We start from the raw sequence: 9,414 nt of genomic DNA on the forward strand, positions 1-9,414 counted from the left end.
ATTATATACAAAAATTAAAAAAAATCGATATAGTGCATATGTGCATTAGTGTTGTATTACATATATGCGATAATGTGTTTTGCATACAATTATTAGTGTCGTATCTGCATATATTCAATAGTGTGTATTAGATAATGCAATTGTGTTGTATTATATGCAATAAAATACTATTGTATATATGCAATAGGCATTAGTGCACATATGCACTACAGTACTACACCGACAAGTTTTTTTTTTTAATATCAATATCATCTTATTAGAATGAGGAAAAAAAAATCATAAAATAATTTTTTTTTAAATAGTTAAAAATAATTATTTACTAGTTCTCTAGTTCTCTCTTTAAGAGGAGTTCTCTCTAGATCCCACCATATATATATATATATATATATATATATATATATATATATATATATTGTATTCTCATAAAATCAATTTGTCCAAATATTAAGAAAATCAAATCAAATCTCATGATTGAATGATATAATCAACATCCCTCTGATATCACATGTTGATCATATCGTTAGAACATAAGCAATTTTAAGAAACATTAGTATGTAAACTCAATCATGAACATTAGATAAACAAATTACTAACCATACTTACTTGTAGGAATGGTTATCTTGGAAGAGGATGAAGCCATGATCCTAGTCTTTCTTACTTCCCTTAGGATGTCTTAGATTGATGGAGATCAAGTGTATGAGATTATTCAAGTGGTTTTTATAAGTACACTCATGAAAGACATCAAAGGCAAGAGTTTTTGTCTTTTCATGTTATGTAATTATATCCATCACATAATTACCAATTCAATTAGGGACTATTTATGTCATTAGGTTAATTATAAAAATAATCTAGAAGACCACATTTATCATGAGATATATTCCAACAAAAACGCCATTTGACCCTTTACTTACAACCTTTTAACCCGATTAACATGTTTACAACTTGTTTATCGGTAATGAAACTATGTAACATAATTAGATTGATGACTTCTATTCAGGTTTAATAAATATTCAACTAGTCACAACTGACACTGCTAATATTATTGCACATATATTAAGAGGCAGATTCAAGAGAGAACTCATAAAAATTGGAGAACTTTTCATTTTACATGTAAAAAATTTGTTTTAACATAAACTTTTTTAGACTTTTTTGCTTATAAAATACATGTAGAGGGCATTCCAATAAAAAAAGAATTTTGTAAAAAAAAATTTACGTTTTTTTAACTGCAAAAAAAAAGATTTTCTTTTTAAAATGGCTTTCATGTGTTTATATGTAAAAAACTCTAAAAATATTATGTAAAAATGTGATTTTTACATGAAAAATGATTTTTTTTATATTATTTTTTTACATGTAAAATGAAGAATTGTACATATAAATTAAAAAGTTCCCAAATTTCTCACATATTTTACTGAGTTCCCTCTTAAATTTGTTCCAAATTATAAGAAAAGGTTTGTATTATAGTGTTACTATTCATTTCATTTGTAATATTACAATTTCATCTAATGTTGTGCATGATGAGTTGTACCAGGTGCTTCTGATGTGTGTACACAATTGGGTTGTCTGCTTTATTGCCAGCTGTTCTGACTATGTCTCTTGTTGAAGACACACATAACTTTCCCACTCAGCATCTTTCTCTTGGTACCACCACTTGCCTCAGCACCTCCGGCCACCATTTTTATTTCTCTGGCTAACTTACTGTTGCCAGGTTGTATTTGGAAACCCTAGGCTGTGTACGTGGACAACCTATTGCTGCCAATTTCTACTTGGAAACCCTAGGTGGCAGTGGTGGTGGTCCGGTGATGTTTTACAGCGTGGTCTGTATCAACTTGGCGTCCGTAGGGGTGGTGTGTGGTGGCCTGCTCTTACCTCTTACCTTAATTGGGCTTATTTTTCATCAATTATGGTTACCAATTTCATCCATTGTGTGACCAATTGCTTTGGTTTGGTTTGGTTTTTCAGTAACCAAAATTCCAAGGCTTCTATATATAGCTAAATATGTTGATTTTGATATTATCATTCAAATTGGGAACCAGCTTAGTTGTAAAGCACATGTCATAAACCACTTTACTTAGTTTACTTTTGTTAAATTACACTTTGATTTCACTATTATGTGCTATCTTTGACATTTGGATTTCATTTAGCATGTAGTTGCACATGCGGAAGGAGTCTTATGGAGCAAAAATGTTTTAATTGTGCATTCTACTAATGACAAGGTATCAAGTTACGTGATGTTCACTATTGGCTAGGTGTCTTTTATGATTATACTGGTTTTGATACTTTGATTAGTGATAACTAATAGGAAACCGCCGTCTTATGGATTTTTACATAGATGCCCTTATATGTATGTGTGTTAGCAATATAACCGTGAAGACTATTTCCCAACGTCTAATTGATTTGAATTAGTTTAGGGATTTTCATTAACTGATGTCAGGCTTAGAGTTTAGGTTAGTCATTGTGTTTTTTTATTCTAAATTTAGTTGCAGGCCAGAAAGGATTCATGTCATTATGAGTTTGGGTCATTATGGGTTTCGGTCAGAAAGTGCATAAAAAGTTCATGAAAGGACTCGAGTATGCAATTTTAGGATCAATAAAATGCAATGGGTTTTGAATCTAGATGATATTCATTACTTTACTTTGTCTGGTGGAGTTATGAAATTAGTTTCAATTTAATGTTAATGAATATTCAGTGATAGTTACCTTTTTCCTTAAATGTCTTGGCTTAATAGTAGATTTTTGTCTCCTCTATTTTGGTTAAAGGTTATGAGTATTGTATTTGTTTGTGGAATAGCATCCGCATTGGTCTGCGGTTGGCGGTCACTGCTATGTGTTTTAGTTGATTCATTTGTTGTGTTGTTGTTTTGTAGTTTTATGTGACGTTTGTTGCTATATTGTTGTGTATGGTTGATGATTCGGTTTTAGACATATTTTGTTCTTTATCGTTTGTTATTTGTTCGATTGTATTATTGATAACGATGTTGTCTTCATTCGTTTTATATATTTCCGTTTTCTGTTTTTTCTTTCAAGTTTTTGATTTAGCCACTAACCATCAAGCTCTCGACTAAACACGTGCTACCGACAATACCAACAAAGGATTTCAAATAAAGGGAACACCCGGGCATGACAGGTAAAAATCTTTTCAATACCAACATCAATCAATCAATCACTGTATATCCCACCGCATTGCACCCTATCGGTAGGGTCAGGGGAGGGTGGGATGTATGCAAGTCTTTTCTCTATCCGTGAGAATAGAGAGGCTGCTTCAGAGAGACCCCCCGAATCATAAAGCTACATATAGGTAAACAGAGTAAACATACAATCTACAAGCAAAGACACTTAGCAATATAAAGATAGCAAACTACCAAATAGCAAGGAATCTGTAACCTACTGAGAATAGGGCAGAAGAAACAAAAAGCAACATCAAATAAAATATATACATAAACAACAAGGAGCCAGGCTAGCTAACTAGATTTTAAATACAAAGCTAAGCTAACAAGGTACCTTCCCCTAGAGGCCGCTAACCTTAATCCTACGTCTCCACGAATCTCATAAAAAAATTAACTCTGGACCCTAAATACTAACTAGACCGTAAATACCAACATAAAAAAATTAACTCTAATGCACATTAACATCTAAAAATACATATTTTCATATATGCAAAACTAACAGCAACACACCATCAAATCCACCCCCAACACCCAAAACCGAAGCACGAATCCACCCCTACTGCAAATGCAAACTGACAACACACAACAATAAATATATCAATCAGGACGAAACAAACACTTTAATATATAGCGTATTGTAAGTGAAGACAATATGCATGAATCCATCCATGTGTTCAATAGTTAACAAAAAACATAGTGCCTATTAATTTTAGTAAAAAGACTGGACTTCATCGTAAACACAATTTAATCGTTTATGTCAAGTTAAAAGTAAAACCATAGAATATGCCCTCAGAAAGTCACTTTTGACCCGCTTACATACCTATTATGTTTAAAATAACACAACTTATTTTCAAAAATTTTACATTTGACATAGACGCTCAAATAGGGAAAAGTTATTAGGTAGCTAGCTTAAACTAAAAGGCAACTTATTTTCATAAGTTCATAAGCTGCACTTCAGCATAAACACAACTTTTTTTTGTATTTTTTTATATATTCATATTATTTGGTGTCAAAAACTAATGAGTTTTCATTTTTGTTGCAGCTTGGGACTTACATGATTAAGAGAGATTCATTTTTATCATAGTTAAGTGTTAGGATTTCAATTTGTAATTGACTTTTTTGGAGAATTGTTTTCTTTATCTCCTTTGACAAACACTTTCAGAACTTGAGTTTCTTTAACGGTTAGTTTTAGCTACCCATTAAACTTCCTTATACTCAAAACATTGCTTAAATACATGAGTATTGCATGCTGTGTTTTGGAAAGTTGATAATCTTCTCTTTGTGACCTGCTAGAACTGTTTTGTCATTGTCACGCTTGGTTGGCAGCCCAACTTTGCCGCTACGTGACGGGTGAGCCAACTAGCTTTGTACTAATTGGAGTTGAATTATATGTTCTTCCATTTGTATCATATCTCATGGTTTTCATTTTTTCTCTTTAGTATTTAGTATTGGCGAAGCTTGACTCATTTTTGCGAGTACCCATTACAACGCGCATGCGTGGTTGAAAGTTTTTACGTCTTTTTTCCTTTTTTTTTTAGTTAAACGACGCCGTTGTGACACACGGGTTCTAAGTCAGCCTGTTTATTATTTTTCTATCTTTTACGCTTTGGTGTAGCTCTAATGAGTTAACACAACATAATGTGCATGTGTGATTCACCTTTGTTATGTTTACCTTTTTAGTCGGTTTAACAGTCTAGTCATAAAATGTGGAATGCTAAAATCTAAATACCAGACGGTATGAATCATTTGTAACCGATAGAGGTGGATGCATGGTAACATGAGTCACCGTGCCTCTATCCACACATACACACTCACTTTTACACAATGCCAACTTCCTTATAAATCCTCGATCAGTCAATATCACTACCACCGCACACCATCAAATTAAACCATGGGTTCCGACATGGTGGTTCACCAAGGTGGATGCCACTGTAAACACGTTAGACGGCACGCTGAGTCGCCACCCACCGTCGTCGCATGGCAGTGTAACTGCTCGGATTGTTACATGAGAAGAAACATTCATTTTGTTGTTCCATTTGAGCGATTTACGCTTCTGGGAGACTCCGAAAACTACATAACCACCTACACTTTTTGGAACTCACTCAGCAAAGCATACTTTCTGTAAGGTTTGTGGCATAACATCGTTTTATACTACGCGGTCCAACAGCGGAATCGCAGTTATGTATCGGTGTGTTGATCCGGCCACGTTAACTCATGTTGTGGTTAAGCATTTTGACGGGGTGAATTGGGAGAGGTCGCATAATTCTGAACGTGACTGATTCAAGCATCTCAATCAGAACTTTTTGTGAGAGGTCACAAAAAGTTTTGATTGAGATGCTTGAATCACAAAAAGTTGTTTAGACTTGGTGTTGTGTGATGATGAAAGTGCTCCACGTCATCTCAAGCAAAGTAGTGGCTGATTATTCTAGAAGGAGAAAGAGTCAGAGCATGGTTTAGTGGACCGCTTTTTTATGCTTTCAGTTTAGTACTTCCATTTCTTTTGGTTTAGAATAAGTCTATAGTCCGTTGGGTTCTGTTCCTATTTTCATGTTTAAGTTGTTAGTTTTTTCAGTATTTAAGTAAGGGTCTCATTGCTCTGTAAACACATAAATGAAAAGCACTATTCTCCTTTTGAGCATACAATCTGTTCATTATTCTCTATTGCATTTTACGTAATATCACTGATCATCAATGGTATCAGAGTCTCTGATCCTGCAAAAAAAAGTCCACCCTACTTCCTCCATGGCTGAACCCACCTCTGCTATACAAACCCAACCAACCCCAATCCCCATTTTCGAAGGGGACGGGTATGAGCATTGGTGTATATGTATGAAAACCATCCTACGTTTGCGTGACTTATGGGATCTTGTTGAAACCAGAGTTGACCACTGTGATAAAGATCAAAGCCAACTGAAAGTTGCTATCAAGAAAGATGCTCACGCAATGGCCATTATCCAGCAAGCAGTGCATGATCAGTTGTTTTCACGAATTCTCGCAGCTACGAGTGCGAAAGAAACATGGGATACCTTGAAGATGGAGTTCCAAGGAGATGATCAAGTCAAGACAATCAAGCTGCAGGGGCTGAGAAGGTATTTCGAAAATCTCGTCATGAATGAAGGTGCACTCATATGCGATTACTTTTCTAGGGTGATGACAATTGTTAGCTTGATACGTGCATATGGGGAAGACGTTCCTGACCAGAAGATCGTTGAGAAAGTCCTACGAAGCCTCACCCCCCCCCCCCCCCCGATTTGACTTCATTTTACCCACTATTGAAGTCTCATCGGATCTGTCGAAGCTCACCCCGGTGAAACTTATGGGATCTTTGCAATCCCAGGAGGCACGACTAAATAGTCGGTCAAAAGAAAAGGAGGAGAAAACTGAAGAACATGCTCTGCAAGTCATGCAAAGCCCCACTAAGAATTTCTGGCCCTCCTCTCCTAGAGGTCGGGGTCGGGGTTCATCACGAGGTCGGGGTAGAGGACGAGTTTTTGATCGAAGTAAAGTTCCCCAATGTCATCTTTGCAAGAAATTTGGTCACCTAATGCGTGATTGTTGGTACAACGATGAAACCCAGGCACAAGTTGTCTCTGAAGAAACCCCGGTGATACAAGAACCCGAGGAGGAGCAGCGAAACATGTTCATGTTGTTCACTGGAAGTCATGAGGAACTGTCAATGTGCATCTGGTTCTTGGACTCCGGGTGTTCGCACCATATGACCGGAATCAAGGATAGCTTCTCATCTCTTGATGAATCCGTCAGACTTGAAGTGAATCTTGGTGACAAGGAGAAATTGCAAGTAGCTGGGAAAGGTATCGTTCGCATTAATCTACCTAATGGAAGCTTCAAGCTGCTGGAAGATGTGTACTACATCCCAAGGCTAGAGTACAACCTTTTAAGCGTGGGCCAACTTATGAAAAAAAAAGGTATGTCATACTTTTTGATGATAAAAAATGTGTAATAAAAAACAAGAATACAAGTGCAAAACTTATGACTATTCAGGTGGCAAATAACAACATGTTCGAATTTGATGCTTCAAAGATCGTTTATCAGGAGACTCGTCCACAAAGCAGTCGTGATGTAGAAACCCAATTGTGGCATTTAAGGTACGATCGTCTTCATTCTCAAGGATTGAAAACACTCTCTGAGAGATGTTTGGTTCATGGTCTTCCAAGTATAAATCTCATTAAGTCTTGTGAAGGATGTATACTTGGAAAATCAAATCAGAAACCATACTCTTCTCACTCTTGGAGAGCAACAGAGCCACTTGAACTCATTCATGCAGATTTATGTGGAGCAATGCAACTGGAAAGTTTAGGTGGCAGTCTTTATTACTTCCTTTTGATTGACGACTTTACTAGAATAAGTTGGGTCTATTTTTTAAAAAACAAGTCACAAGCTTTTGAAAAATTTAAAGCTTTTAAAACCTTGGTTGAAAAAGAATGTGATCACCACATCAAAGTTTTGAGAACCGACAGGGGTGGTGAATTTTGTTCCCATGATTTTAACATGTTCTGTGAAAGTAATGGAATTAAAAGGGAATTTACAATTCCGTACACCCCTCAACATAATAGGGTGGTGGAACGAAAAAACTGAACCGTCATGGGAATGACCCGAAGCATGTTGAAATAAAGAGGGTTACCAAATTGTTTTTGGGCTAAGGGGGTTGCCACTGCTGTCTATTTACTTAATAGAGCCACCACAATAGCTTATCTAGATAAAACTCCCTATGAAGCTTGGTGGGGACTTAAACCTTCCGTGCACCATCTCAAAATTTTTGGGTGTATTGCCTATGGTCATGTCCCTGTCCATCAAAGAAGAAAGTTAGATGACAGGGCTGAAAAGTGTGTCTTCATTGGGTATGCTCAAGAAAGTAAAGGGTATAGACTATATAATCCTATTACAAAAAAATTCCAAGTTAAACAAAATGTTGTATTTCTTGAAAATAATAGGTGGAAATGGGAAGATGGTGATAACACTTCAAGTCCAGTAGGTGCATGGGTAGACCCATTTCCTGTGAACTTGGGAGAGGAGACACAAGTGGGTGATAATAGTACACATGAAGACAATGACATGTCCTCTCCTGTCGCCTCTCACAGTACTGAGCATGCCACTACACACAATTTAGAAAGTGAAACCTCACCTAACACCACACCTCATCAGTCTACTCCTACTATCACTACTCCTATTAACTCCACACCTACAAACCCAAGTACTTCTTCCATGCAAGGTCCCATCAACTTAACCCATCAAAACTCACATGTATCTTCACATGTTACCCCTCCTGTAACCTCAAAAAGACAAACCAAAACCCCTATGTGACTTCAAGATTTCGAGACAGGGGAAGGCCTTTCAGATGAAGAGGATCAGTTTTTTGCTCTCTCCATCTCCGATCCCACCACCTTTCAAGAAGCAACTGGAAAACATGAATGGGAAAAGGCAATGGCTAGTGAACTTGAAGCCATTGAGAAGCATAACACGTGGGAGTTGGTATCTTTACCTTCTGGAAAGCATGTTGTTGGGGTGAAGTGGTTATACAAAACTAAGTTAGGAGTTGATAAAACTAAGTTAGTAGTTGATGGGAAAATCATGAAGCACAAAGCAATACTTGTGGTCAAGGGCTACACTCAACAACACGGGATCGACTACTAGGAGACTTTTGCTCCGGTAGCTCGGTTCGAGACCATTCGCGTAATCATATCTGTGGCTGCTCAGCAAGGTTGGAAATTACATCCGTTAGATGTAAAAACTGCCTTCTTAAATGGATATTTGTCTGAAGAAATTTATGTGAGTCAGCCTGAAGGTTTCAAGAAACGTGGAGAGGAAGACAAGGTGTATCGTTTAAAGAAGATGCTTTACGGGCTCAAACAAGCCCCAAGATCTTGGTACTCTCGAATAGGTGGGTATCTCACTCGAAATGGGTATGTCAAAAGTGTCAATGAACCAACCTTGTATGTTAAGAAGTTGGAAGGTGAAATCATATATGTGTGCCTATATGTTGATGACATAGTGTACACTAGCTCATCTGCCATGTTGCTGAAAGAGTTTAAAGAATGCATGGAAAGCGAGTTTGAAATGTCAGATATGGGGTTGTTGAAGTTGTTCTTGGGGCTAGAAGTAAAACAAACTGGGAAAGGAGTGTTTCTATCACAAGGAAAGTATGCCAGGAATCTTATCTCCAAATTTGGCATGGAAGGATGTAAAGTTGAAGAGACTCCCATGAATGTAAATGAGAAGCTCCTACTTGAAG

The 9,414-nt window shown here is 36.8% G+C and overlaps 1 pseudogene; it reads left to right on the forward strand.

Annotated features, from left to right (window-relative positions):
• Nucleotides 1–5,055: 5,055 nt before the first annotated feature.
• Nucleotides 5,056–5,465, forward strand: LOC143622554 (uncharacterized; annotated as a pseudogene).
• The last annotated feature ends 3,949 nt before the right edge of the window (nt 5,466–9,414 follow it).

The sequence above is a fragment of the Bidens hawaiensis genome, unplaced genomic scaffold (genome assembly GCF_021521415.1).
Source record: "Bidens hawaiensis isolate Kalapana, Puna unplaced genomic scaffold, B.hawaiensis_p1.1 tig00003217_1, whole genome shotgun sequence".
Classification (NCBI taxonomy): domain Eukaryota; kingdom Viridiplantae; phylum Streptophyta; class Magnoliopsida; order Asterales; family Asteraceae; genus Bidens; species Bidens hawaiensis.